Source organism: Pezoporus occidentalis, unplaced genomic scaffold (genome assembly GCF_034315485.1).
Source record: "Pezoporus occidentalis ecotype Australia unplaced genomic scaffold, CSIRO_AGI_Poc_V1 ctg99, whole genome shotgun sequence".
NCBI lineage: Eukaryota > Metazoa > Chordata > Aves > Psittaciformes > Psittacidae > Pezoporus > Pezoporus occidentalis.
This window is the reverse complement of record NW_026916358.1, coordinates 917,549-930,390: the sequence shown is the minus strand read 5'-3', so window position 1 is coordinate 930,390 and position 12,842 is coordinate 917,549. Positions and strand designations below refer to the sequence as shown.

General features: G+C 43.9%; 1 protein-coding gene across 1 annotated transcript in view; it reads left to right on the top strand.

Annotated features, from left to right (window-relative positions):
• SH3RF3 (SH3 domain containing ring finger 3) overlaps window positions 1-12,842 on the top strand; it is a 250,395-nt gene that overhangs the window by 143,804 nt on the left and 93,749 nt on the right. The gene's annotated exons all lie outside the window — the stretch shown is intronic.

The following is a 12,842-nucleotide window of genomic DNA, read 5'->3' as shown; positions in this document are numbered from 1 at the left end:
TTTTGTTTAGGAATCAAGTATTTACCACCATGACACAGAGACACCAGAAAGCTGGGAGGGAGGCAGTAGGTAGGGAAGGGTAGGAGTAGTGCTGGGACTCATCTACCTGTGCCCTTTCCTCCCAAATCTCTGAGCATCAGCTGTCCCCAGATGAAGCCATCTCTTGCTACGCCTGGACCACAAGTGGAAGGAAAGATGTGCAAGTGGCATTGAGTGCACCAAGCTGCTCCCATGTGCCCTGCCTGACCCATGCTGACAGGCTGGTGAGCACGAAGGTCATACCCTACAGCACAGGGCATGCAGGGCTGTGACTCCCAAAGAGTCTGGAGCTGAGCGCACACACACCTGTGACTTTGACCGTGTTCTGTGGAAACACATCCATAGGTAATAGAGGAATATGTCAAATATGTCGATAGTACATCGGGGTGTGATTGAAAGTGTGACAAGTCTTTGATGATCTTTACCTTGGAGAAGAGTCAGTCTCGAAAAGAAGTGAGTTGGCTGTAGCAGCGAAGACCTTGACACCCAGATAGCAGGGCTGCTGCTTCATCACTCACACACATCCTTGCAGATTATACTGCGGGTTTCGTAGCTGCTTGATTTTTTGAGGATTTTTTTTTTTGTTTGCCTTTTTTTTTTCCCCTTGTACTTCATTAGCACCAGTGCTTAACACTGGGTACCACATAATCCAGAAATCCAAACACTTAGGTCGTTAATATCAATATCTCTGCCAGAGGGCTAGTTACATCTCAAGCCTTTTTTTTTTCGCCTTTCCTAAAGACATTTTTCACCCAGATCAATGGCTTGTGATTATCCAGTCTAAATCAGGATCCTATTATGTGAGGTAGAGGAGATTCTTTTGACTGCTGCTGAAATGTATGTAATAATAATAGCCACAGAGAGGAGTGAAATGTAGCACAAGCATCCTGTGTGTGTCCCTTTAATTAGAAACCACGCAGAGTCTGAAATCCGAGGTGCTTCCAAACATGCGTAGAATTCATTTTAATCATCCCTCAGAGTGCGGGAGGAAGCATCAATTAAATTCAGCCTGAGAGGAACTCCTGGGAGTGGGTGCAGGAAATTAATTTTGTTTTAATAGTATTATGATGATGATGAAGATGATGGTGATGCACAGAGACAGCACGTTGAAAGCATTAACCTGAAAAGACACCCAGGAGCCCCGTAATATGTCAGTGAGCAGCCAAAGTGCCAAAAGATCCTTAAGGCATAACTGTGACCCATATTCTGTAGAAAATCATCTTTCCTCTCCCCAAAGGGGATTCAAGAGAATGACATAAAAGTGTAATTTGCATTATGAAGCCTTGTATCTTCCTTGATGTTTTCCTTGTCTGCTCCAACTGATGTTGCTTCCTAACATCAAACCACGCAGAGCTTTGACCCAGCTGAGGGAGAAGCTGAACTGCTCCTAATGGGAGGCCAGCACTCAGCGAAGGGGACCCTTCCCACCATGGAAGAGATGAGGACTCGTGGCATCAGAGATGCTCTTTGACCTTTATGGTACAGGGAGGCTGCCTCTGACCGCCTGACACTTGTCAAAGCCAGGGCTGATTAAAGCCCTTCTGGCAGTCAGCTGGCTAACATGCAGGAAGGTGCCAGTCTGTCCTGTCAGCAGGACTGTGGAGTGAAAGCGATTTCTAATCATCTTTGTGAAGAAAGCGCGTGTCAGTAAATTGTAGGTAATGAGGCGTTTTGGGGCGAGGGAGCGGGACAGGAGGACAAAGCGGAGGCAAGGTGCAGGGAGGGAAGGAGTCTGCAGTCCTGCCAAGGAGAGGGCAGGGGTCCCGAATAAAAAGGTCCTTTTGGGAGGAAAATAACAACTACAGGGCACTTTGGATAAACAGAGCTGGAACGCTGTGATTTAAAAAGCATAGATTTTTAATTTTTAATGGATACCAGATATTTTAATATTCCCAGTTGTGGCAAATGGAGGGGGAACAATCTCTCAAAATTCCTGGCAAGTAGGTTGTCACGTTCATTTCTTTACACAGCAAGAGCGTGGAGACCCCCGATGTGCCCTCACTTGAGAAGGTCCCCAACAGTGAAGGGATGAGGAGTCTGCTCACACAGCACAGATGTGGATGAGCTAACTCCTTTCACGCTGACATTTTGAGCCAAGAATATTTCAACGTTAGTATCTCCTAATGCTGGCTATAAAGCTTGTCCCGGTGCAAAAGAAACCTCTGCAATTTCCATGTAACTATGAGAAAAGAGCCACAGCCGCTTTTGTGTAACAGGATTTGTGTGGGCTGTTGGTAAGAGCATGCTGCTGATAAATAAGGTTCAGTTGTAAATATTCTTTAGTGACATGGGAATTTATCCACCTATTGAAGTTTATAACTGAGCTACCAAGGAAACACGTTCTTTAGCTCCACTGTGTATGCAGCCCACGGTGCATTTATCAAATGCCTGTCAGTTCAGGGAAGGCACAGTTCAGGTAATATAGTACTTATGAAACTGTTAATACCACCTCAGGATGTTCTTATAGTGTATGTTTTTTAAAGCTGCCTTATGAAAACTTTGGACAAGGGGAAAACGGGATAGTTGCAGTTTTATAGTGCAGGACTATGCTCTGTGGTCACATACAGTGAGGATGACACAACAGAAGGAGGTGCTGCCTAGGCACCACATTATTTATCATTAAGCATATAGTAAAAGCAGTGCAAGCAAATCGACCACTATCTTTTGCAGAAGTGTTAGGATTTTAATAGGAATTTCAGATGTTCCCCTTCATCAGAAATAAGAATTCAGGCTGCCTTCTCATCCTTCACCCCTTTGCCCGTCTCAGTTTACAAGCCACCCTGCCACCATCACTGCTAGTCAGGTTCTTTGGTTGGGCACTTTTTAATCTCATTCCCACATCACAGGGTCTTCACGGTCATTTTTCTTCTACTGCCTCTCCCATACTCCCTGGAAACCATCCCTGTTTTACCCTTCAAACCCTGAAGTACTCTGACACCCTCAGAGACCCCTCAGCTCCTCCGCAAGTGCAGGTTTCCATATGAAGGAGTGATCCCAACATGGTCCTTGAACAACACTATGTCACCTCAGAGAGGTAAATAAAAAATTCCCTCATTTTTTTGTATTTTTCTGGGTGGTTTTGCTTGGGTGCTGGAGCCTGTGAGCTGAGTCTGTCAGTGTCTGGTGTTGTTTCAGCTGCTGGTTGTCTTGATTCTCAATGATCGAAATGATGGGAGAAGCTTTTGTGCAACCTTTAAGTTAATATTTGTGTGAAGAAGAGAGAAGAAAGATTCTCCTGGTGTTCATTTATTTCTTTCAAAAAAGTCTCTTCTCCACTGCTAGCAATGCCGGCAAGATTCTCTGGAGTGGGGCTCCCTCTGTTGAGCTCTGGGAGCTTCGCCAGATGCTAAATACAGCCCACCGCTCCATTTTTGGGTCAGCTTCATCTCTAGACCCTTCCTCTACTGCTCTCCTCTCCCTGTGGTCCACCTCAGAGAGAAAAATGGCAATGGAAAAGTCCTGGCAAAGCTGGGTCTCGGAGCTGTGACCTGCCTTGTGTTTGCCAGGAGGAAACCCAGCTCTGATGAGTTGTAGCAGGTCTGGACCCCTTCCTTTCTGGGGTGGAGGTGGGAGAGGATTTCTGCTAAGGAAACTCTTGAGTCACCAGGCAAGGAGCCAAGAAGAAAGATGTGGAAAAGCTGGAAATCAGACCAAAGGCATTGGGCTGGGTAGCATAGTTGCAAAGGCACCACTGGAAAATGCAGGCTGTCCCATGCTTTGTCAGCTTCCACCAGGAAAGATGAAATGAAGCAGTTACAGTGGAGATTCATTTTATGCAATGCTTTTTAGTAGTTTCTCCAAAATGTACTTTTTTCTTGCTGTGACCTACAGCATAAAGTATTGTGTAAAATTCCAGGGCTGTAAATGCTGCTGAGGTGAAGGAGCCTGAGAAAACATAAGGGTTTCAAAATTGCACAGTGGGCTGACTTTTTACTTGTTTCTTTTACCAAAAAAAAAAATGAGCAAGGATTGGGTTCTGGCAGGCAGCTGGGAAAACCAAGCTGTGGTCCTGACCGAAGCAGTGTTGTCTGGGGAGTAATCAGTGGGAGATTAAATGTTTATTTAAAGGATTTAAGACACACTTTGAATGGAGAGCACAAGGCTACCTTAAATATATAGCTGCCGTCGTGCCTTGAATATAAGATTTTGTTTTGTGTTTCTCCATAGCCTTGAGGGAGCTCCTCTTTGTTTTATAGCATGCCTCTATTTGTGGCTCTTGACAGGGTAAATGTAGCCAAGTTTGCTTTCCCTCTTGAACTGCTCAAGCGGTATCCTGAAGCCCTCACTCAGGATGTCTTCAGTGGCCCTTGCCTTTGCAAGGCAGGCAGTTGAGGCATATTTTGTCTGGTGGTTTCTGGAGAAGCCACGTTGCATACTTGGGTTAGAATTCCTCTCAGCTATTGGTTGGGACGTTTTGTAGACCAGCTTCTGCTCTGAAATGTCTGTGTCTAGCTGCTGGGCCTTTCACCAGGACCCCTGCACAGGATTGTAAGGGTAAGATTTAGCCATTAGGATCTAGTGGCTATTTCTGCTTGAAAAGTGAAGGACAGAGAGATTCTCAGAGCATACCTAGGCTTTGTAAAGGTACGGCCAGCACATGAGAGATCAATAACTATTTTCCTTGGTGAAGGCTGCCAGCCATTCAGTTTTGTTTCAGATGAGATTACTTGTAAAATAAAGCTCTGTATTGTGCAGAAATTTTTCTATACATCCACACCGCTTCATCAAGATTAACTGGATTAAAGCAGTATAACTGAAATCAGAATTTGATCTACAATGCCAGCAGTGTGTTGACATTACCACTTATTAAAGAGCTGAGAGTCTGGAAGCTTTTGGGTTTTGCAGAACATGAGGGGCTTTGTGCTGACATGGTTAAACAGCTGGCTGGTGTTACCCATGGATTCTCTGGGCAGAGATAACTGTGAATTCACTGCTAGAAATCGAACCTCACCCTGGAAATCACGTGTTGTTTAATAGGAGTGCATGTAGTTTGAGAATTCTTAACTTTAAATGACGTGTTGCTAGGAAAAGGAGATCTTTGAATGTGTAAATATTGATAGATACTGAGTGATGGGCTGAAGCAGCGTGAGATGTGCAGAAGGTGTGAAGCTATTTTAGCTGTGATTACGAGATCGGATGAGCTCAGCATGGGATGATCTGATGATCTTACATTCAAGTTTTTAAACTTCCTAAGGGAAACAGTGTTGGACTGTAAAACTGAGCTCTTATTCAGGTAAAGCAAAGAATCCTAAACATACTTCTGTGACAAACTTTGTAGTGGAAAGCCTGCTGTTTCTTTCTACCAACTGCATTTGCCAAGGGAATGTTTGAAACATTCTTTAATCTTGGTGTGTACAAAGATGGACCTTATAAGGTAAAATGCAATTTTGCCATATAAACTACAAAATAACCTCAAGAGATGCTGTTCTCTTTAAAGAGCAGCTTGTACACCCACATCTGAAGAGGATTAACAGCATCCTTTCCACTTCTGGGGTGATGAACATCGTTGTTTCCTGTTCTTTGGGGAGCAATGCAGTTCACTAGGATGATGCCGTCCCTGCTCACCTTCGTTTTGTCTCCATCTGCTGAGAGATTCCCATAGTATATTATTGCTAATAGCAAGAGTTAATTCTGGAAATGGCATATAGTCTCCTGAGCTGTTTGGGCACTTCCTCTCCATTTATAAAAAGGACCACCTCTTCGGAACACATAGAAGTGTTCCCAAGACATCCTAGCACCTCAAAACAGTTTCGGAGAAGCATTTCACACAGGTAGTAGCTGTGCACAGGTCAAGTGAGTGTTGTCTGCACATGTCCTCAGGTGTAACAAGGGACTGAAGCCCTCTGCAGCACCATCGGCCAGGATCAGGGCCTAGCCATTATGTCCAATTCCCTAGTTAAATAAGGCAGTAGAGCTTCGGTTAAGAATTTTTATTTTCATTGTCATTAATTGCTACTTCCGTGACACTGCAAATAATCATGACACTTTCCAGGGTGTGTAAAGGGTTATGTTCAGTTTTCATTCTTCAGGGTGCCATTCTTATTGTTGGCTTGACTACTTTTATTCTCAAAGTTGATTTCAAAAAGGTTGTACCTGCAAACTGATTTTTCAGGCTTTTAACTGATGGTTCTCACAGAGCTGACTAATAGCACATTGCTGGTTTTTGTCTTTGCTGCTTTGTGCAGAATTAGATTCTCTTTGATTAATTTTCCTATTATTAGCTTTCTGTGAAAGCAACTGCTGCAGTGTCACCATCGTGATCTGTCACGCCAGGTGACCTGGGGGCGATAGTGCTTCTGAATGGCTGAATGGAAGACAAACCATCTTACATGGAAGACAAACCACTTTTTAAGAGGTTTTGCTGTGAGGTATAATGGTGATTTATGATCTGTCAGCCTGAAAGTTCCCCTTGAGAACAGAAGCTGCTAAAATCTCCTCAGGACACAGATCTTATGGTGGTATACATCTGTAAAACTGCACTGGCTAAAGCTTGCCCAGCCCCTTGTTTCTTCCGCTCATTGCACATGCAAGTGCTCTCTCTCGCTTCCTAGGGATCACTAAGAAGAGATGTGGTTTAAGCACTGCTGTTGATTTAAGATGAGTTGCTCTTGAAAGATGTTAAATCGAGAGTGACTGTAGCGAGTTGGGTGGCAAGGAGCAAGGGGACAGTCACAGCCCCTGCTGCCCATCATGTCATGTCCAAGCCTACCCTACCATGACTGAGCTGCCTGTTGTGCTTACCCCTGACTACTCTGAACACCAGATTGACTTCCACTTTTCCATCCCACAAGGATATGAGCAGTGGTTTCACACTTAGGATTTAAGTTGCTCTCAGCTGATTTGAATGGGTGCTTTTGATGACCGAGATGCCTGGAGCAGTGCATTTCCTCAGCAGTCCTGCTGATGGATGCTCTGCCAGGCAACCCCTGTCCTTTCTAACACAGCTGCTGTGATTTCTGCAAAGCTGTTATGGATGGCAGGAAACCATATGCTGAAGTGCTGCCCACCCTGCTCATGGGGAGATGCCTACTAGTTGGAAGATGTAAATGCAGTCCCATGTGTTGCCACTGAATCTTTGCTTGTGTAGACTGGGAGATTCAGAGTAATGTGTGATGCTTCAGAGTAATGAAGCCAAAAATTAACAATATGTGTTTTAATTATTATTTATGCTATAGGAATAGTTTGTCTGTAATTATGGTTTACAGCTGAGATGTGCATGCTTTTCATTATGTTTTCCTTTCTGTGTCTTTTCTTCTTTATTGACTTTTGATTTGCTTTGGATGTTTACACTTGATAGTACTTCATGAAGGAGATAAGTGTGTGTTCTCTCATTCAGAGGAACAGACTCTTCAGGTATGTATTTGGAGAGTGGGGGATATGGAGATGTTGGAGAAATTTGAAGAACTGCAACAAGCAACTTGCCAGTGTGTTTTGCTAAAATCACTGAAGTACAGTTTAAAAAGCCCCCATAAATTACTCTACCTAGTAGTGCTCTTATCAGGCTGCTCCAGCAGTGTGTTCTGAGGCTATTTGACTCTGTTCATTCCTGCTTCACCTCTGGCTCTGACTATGAACAAGACCCATGAAGTGGAAAGAAGGAGTTCAACCCCTGAAACAGGGGTCAGCTGAGGGTAGCATCACACCTGCCTCTCGCAGGGAATCCCCCCATGCAGGGGAAGCCCTTGCAACAAAGAGGCTGAGGTTTCCCTTCTTTACACAGCTTGAGCTTCAGGAGGCAAGAGCTTCAGCAAGGGAAATTACCCTTCAGCATTAACGTGGCTTTCACACGGCAGAAAACCAATCTTTTGCTCTGCTATTACAGAGACAAGTTGTAGCTGCAGCCTCAGGAGGTTTCTTGGGTTTCAGGAATCTGAACATAAGCTTGGTTTGGTAGAAAGGTTGGTAGATAGAAGGCTTTTCTGTCTGGGTTTAGTAGCTGCAGGACTTGCCCCCATGTGTTTTATTTCTTATATAATGCAATGTACTGATGTCAAGGAATAGACTTGGACTTTTCTCCTGTGTGTTTGTGAGCCAGCAAATCTGGCCAGCCTCTGATGATTTTGCACATGGGGCTCTCATGTTCTCTTGGGTGAACACCCTCCATAGCTCATACAGACACAAATTGAAGGCATAGTTATCTTAGACATCCAGGCTGTGTCTGCTCTCGTAGGAAAAAATGGCTGCTTGGGGAAGCTTTTCTTTTCCTTTTCCAAACAGCGTAAAGTAGGAAAAGCACAGGGTTTAGGTACCCACACAGTACTTCAGGCAAGCATCAGGCCCTTTTCTAAGTAGTGACCTCCTTCAAGTATCACACGCAGAAGCTGGCTTTGACCCATGCTGGAGCTTGAGTTGCTTTCAAACATACTGCAAAAATGCCTCTTTTCCATAACTTCTGAAAACTTGAGGCCTACTCTACCTGTACAGTTCACTCTCTACAAAGCTTTCTACTGGGGGAGTTTATTGGAAACAAGTATGTTTGGGCTGGGCTTTCTTCCCCTCCTTTTGTTTTTCAGGATATGTAATGAAAAATTCTCCAGCTTTGCCACTTAATTGCTTCACGGCTGTTGTTTGTCGATTTGCCAGCAGGTTTCTGCTTAACTACTGCCATTTGACATTGCTGAAACACAAATGCAGAATGATTGAGTTGCCAACATGTTACTGAGTCTTTTGCGGGGGGGGGGGGGGTGTCAGCATATTAAGGCTTCAGGCTTTTATGTCAGTATTGATTGCTCAAATCAAAAAGAAACCTTTGGCAGTATTCAGCATTGTGCCAACGCACATTTGGTGGCAGGAAAAAGAAACTGGCCATAGCCATTGACTGTGACTTCATCCCTTCCTTCCTTTCTTTCTTACATTCTTCATTTCTGTACACACCCACGTGGAGTTTTGGAATCTAATACACATCACAGGCAAATTCCAGTTAACCTAACAATAAATCAACAGGGAAAATTGATTTCTTGATACAGTCAGATGTAGAGGCTGTTTAATTTTGCAGCCGCCTGCATTATGTCTGACCAGATTTCATGACAGCTGGGGAGGGAGGTTGTGGCAACGTCCCTCAGAGCAGGATCTCAGGTCAAGAGCTGGCTTGGAGGGCGGTAGTGGGGTGGTGGTCTCTGCTGAGCTCCTGTTGGGGCAGTCAGGCTGCCCTGGGTTTGGTCCTGAGTGGAAGGTGGCCATTGTGGAGCTGGTCACCATGGAGGGAGGAGGAGCACGATGCTGCTGAGGCCAGGCTGGGAAAGGAAGTTTTGCTCCTGGGACATAGCTTTGCAGAAGACTCCAGGATGGGGCCCAAGGCTGAGAAGGGGCTTTGGCTGAGGAGCAGGGGATGAAGTGGATGGCAGGGGGTGGTATGGTGGCTCAGAGGTGCTGCAGTGGTGCCCCAGTACAGGAGTGGCAGAGGAGGGGTAAGGAGGGTTTGCTTTGCTGAAGCAGGGAGCAAAAGGAAGGTGCAAGCACTCCTGCAGTTACTGGAGGGACATCTCTGTGTGCTTATCACTGCCATCCACCAAAACCATTGCCTGCCTCTGCTTTTCTTTAGCCTGATCTCTTAGTTGACACTTTGCAGCCTGTTTTAGATTAGAAGATTTTGTAAGGACATCCTGGGCATGCTGAAGATGATGATGTCTGATTGAAATGCCATTATGTGGAAGAAATTGCTGAGAGGAAGTCGGATAGTGCACGGGGTGGAGGGGGGGGGGGGGTGTGATGGAAGAGATTATGAACAGGAAATGGAAAGGGCATGCTCCCCAGAAGAGCTTGGGGTTTTCACGTGAGTTGAGATCAGTCCTGGGTGATTCCTTTCCCTTTGAACTGGGGAGTCAAGTGAAGAAAAGGGGGGTGATGAGGCCAGAATTGCACTGCACAAATATTTGGCAAAAAGCGAGATAATCACAGGATCATAAGATTTCTAAGAATTACTTCACTTTATGGGGAGTAAGATTACAGCTAACAAACAGCAGCAGTGATCATTTTCCTTACATTATTTAATGCTCCCTCCCTTCAGGTGCAGTTAAGAAGATTTTTCTGAATCTGATTTGTTTCTCAATTATGGATTAAACAAAAGCAAGAACAATGTTTGGAAACTTTCTGAAATGTGCTTCTTAGGAACCAGGATTCATTAATATATTCTGACCACTGAAAGTCCACTGAAAGCTGGACCTTTTGGCCAGAAAACATCAGCAAGGAAACTTCAAGAGTTTATTTTGTGAGATTTTTGTAATTGTGATGTCGAGTTTGTCTCTTTGGTTGATTGGAATAGATATTTAGAGCTTTAGAATGGGAAAAGTAGCTTCATTTGTAAAGGGTTAGAGGACTCTGTGCTTTACCTCTGCCTCAACCACAGTAAATGAAAGCTTTATCTGGAATGTTTGTATGAAAATGTGTACTTCTGCCTTACAGAAAGGCTGGTAAATGCTTCAGTTACAGTGGATTTTCAATCGGAGGGTGTCTTCTCCTCTAAACAACATGTTCATTTTTAAAAACGCTTCTACAGACTTTTTAGTTGAAAAGCTGTGGCTCAGAATTAGAAAAGCTGAGGCTGATAATTGAAACAATTCATTTTGGAAGCACCTTCCCACTGGCAGTTATAGTTTAAACGCCTCATGCTCAGATCTTCTCTGTGTAGGACAGTTCCCAGTAACTGTGCCCATTAAAGAGAATAGGAACACGAACACCTAAACTGCAGATTCCCTGGGGTGCCACTTTAGGGTCTCCAAATAAAGCAATGCAAGATTTCAAACAAAAATTTGTGTCCTGCAGCTAGTCTGCATTTTCATCAGGTGCAAGTGTAAAGAGGCACCTGAGCCACCTTCTAGCCAGCTCAATTAATTAGTAATAAAAGCCCAGCATGTGATGCATAAGAATTTCATTGATGATGTGTGAGACTGAATAAAATACCTTTTTTTTTTCTGTAGCTCTGGGGCTGTTGACTCTTTACACAGTAAAATAAGACTTGGGAAGAGAAAGTGGTTAAAAAGTAAAGAAAGTGGTCTGACCTTGAACTGCTACAGAGATCTTGGGAATAGTAATGCCTGGTCTAGGATAAGTGATACAGAGCTTGCTTGCCAGGCATGTGCCTGTATCAGCAGTGGTTCAGTGTGCACCTGGCAGAAGTCTTAATCGGAGTTTGATAAGTTGTCTTCTCTCAGCATGAGTTAAAGTAATTCATCTTTTATTTCTAAATTACTACAAGTCTTTCAGCTTTTTCCTTTTTTTTTTTTTCTTTCTAGTTTCAAATAGGTAATGCAATAATGCAATCTATGCCTTACCTAAGGAGACTGTTTCATCTTTAAAATGCCAGGCAGAGGAGCAAAGCTTTGGTGTCAAGGGAAATAACCATCCTGGCAGAGAGAAAAATGTCAGTAGGATGCTGCCACTGGTTTGGCAGAGACTCTTTGGGGCATGCTTTGTTAGTTGGCTGTTGATTTTCTGTTTTGCTTTTATGCTCCTCTTTGTTACATGTGAAGGTGCTTCCAAAAGACTGGTCTTTATCTGGGTACCTTCCTTCAGATACAGCCAAATCCAAAAGAATACAGAGAAAAAAGAGGAACTGTAAATTGGTAATGAGAAAACCAAGACCTGGGGACACATCTGAATGAAATTAAATACCTATCCAGACAACACAGCTCTGTAAAGCTGTGCCTGTTTGACTGCCTTCTTCACTCTGTGGAGTAGGCAAGAAGATCTCTTGCACATGCTTTCCAAGGCCTGCACAGCTACTAAAGCCATTCCTAATAAAAGAGTAAGTTAATGCCTGTATGTGAAGGTGCACTCAAGAAACCAACTTATGGGGCAGCATGGTATCTGCCTGCTGCAGTGATCATCAGGCACCCTGAGGCAGCCAGAGGCCATGGGCTGGTGCTTCTCCTCCTCCTGCAGAAAGATGCAGGTGTAAGAACATAAACCCTGCCCTACCAGAGCAGGTCAATTTAGTGCACCCATTGGGGTCAGAAAATGCTCTGCTTGTTGCTTTAACAAATACTATAAAAAGTCATCCCAACATCTCATTTTCTGGCTGGGGTGGGGAAATTGAGTGTTTCTGTTGGGCCACTCCACTGTCTCCCTTCGGAAAGCATCCAAGTGCTATCCTAGTGCAGAGGAATGTCATCCAGAAATACAGATATAAGAAACACCAGGGGGAATATCAGGGTGTTTTATTAAACATAGCCTTACTTTTTCATTGTCCCTATAGGACACCCCACTGACAACCAGTGTACAGAGCAGGGAACAAACTACTCAGAGGCATATATATGCCACAGAAAACTGTCATTTTTATAAATACACCTCTGAAAAAATGCTCTTATGAAAGGTTGACTTTGCAGAACCCCTTTAACATCTCCTGTGGTATGTGCTGATACATATTTGCACTGACACTTGGAAGCTGACTCTTAGCTCAGGCTAAATAACATAAAAAATGGCTTAAGATAATGCAATGATACACCTGTACTTCCCCATTAGGGAATAAATTGCTATTATAGGACCAAAGCAGCAGGCAGCTGTGTCCAGCACAGTTAACCCTGCTCTGTGGGATTCTGCAAGAGGAAGGGGAGCAAATACCCAGAGAGGGCTGCATAAACTGTTTCTTCCACCAAGAAATCGTTCATGTGATTGATAATCTTGCACCAGCCCAAGGTGGAATCTGGGAAGAAGTCTTCACAGTCAAGTAGTTTCCACCAAACAGATTTCTCTTTCCTATTACACCAAACATTAACTTTTTAGGGTTTTTGCTCTTGTGCTGTGATTTTATTTTTTAAGTTTGTTTCTTTCCTTTAATGAGAGTGAAAGCCTCAGAGCTCTTTTTA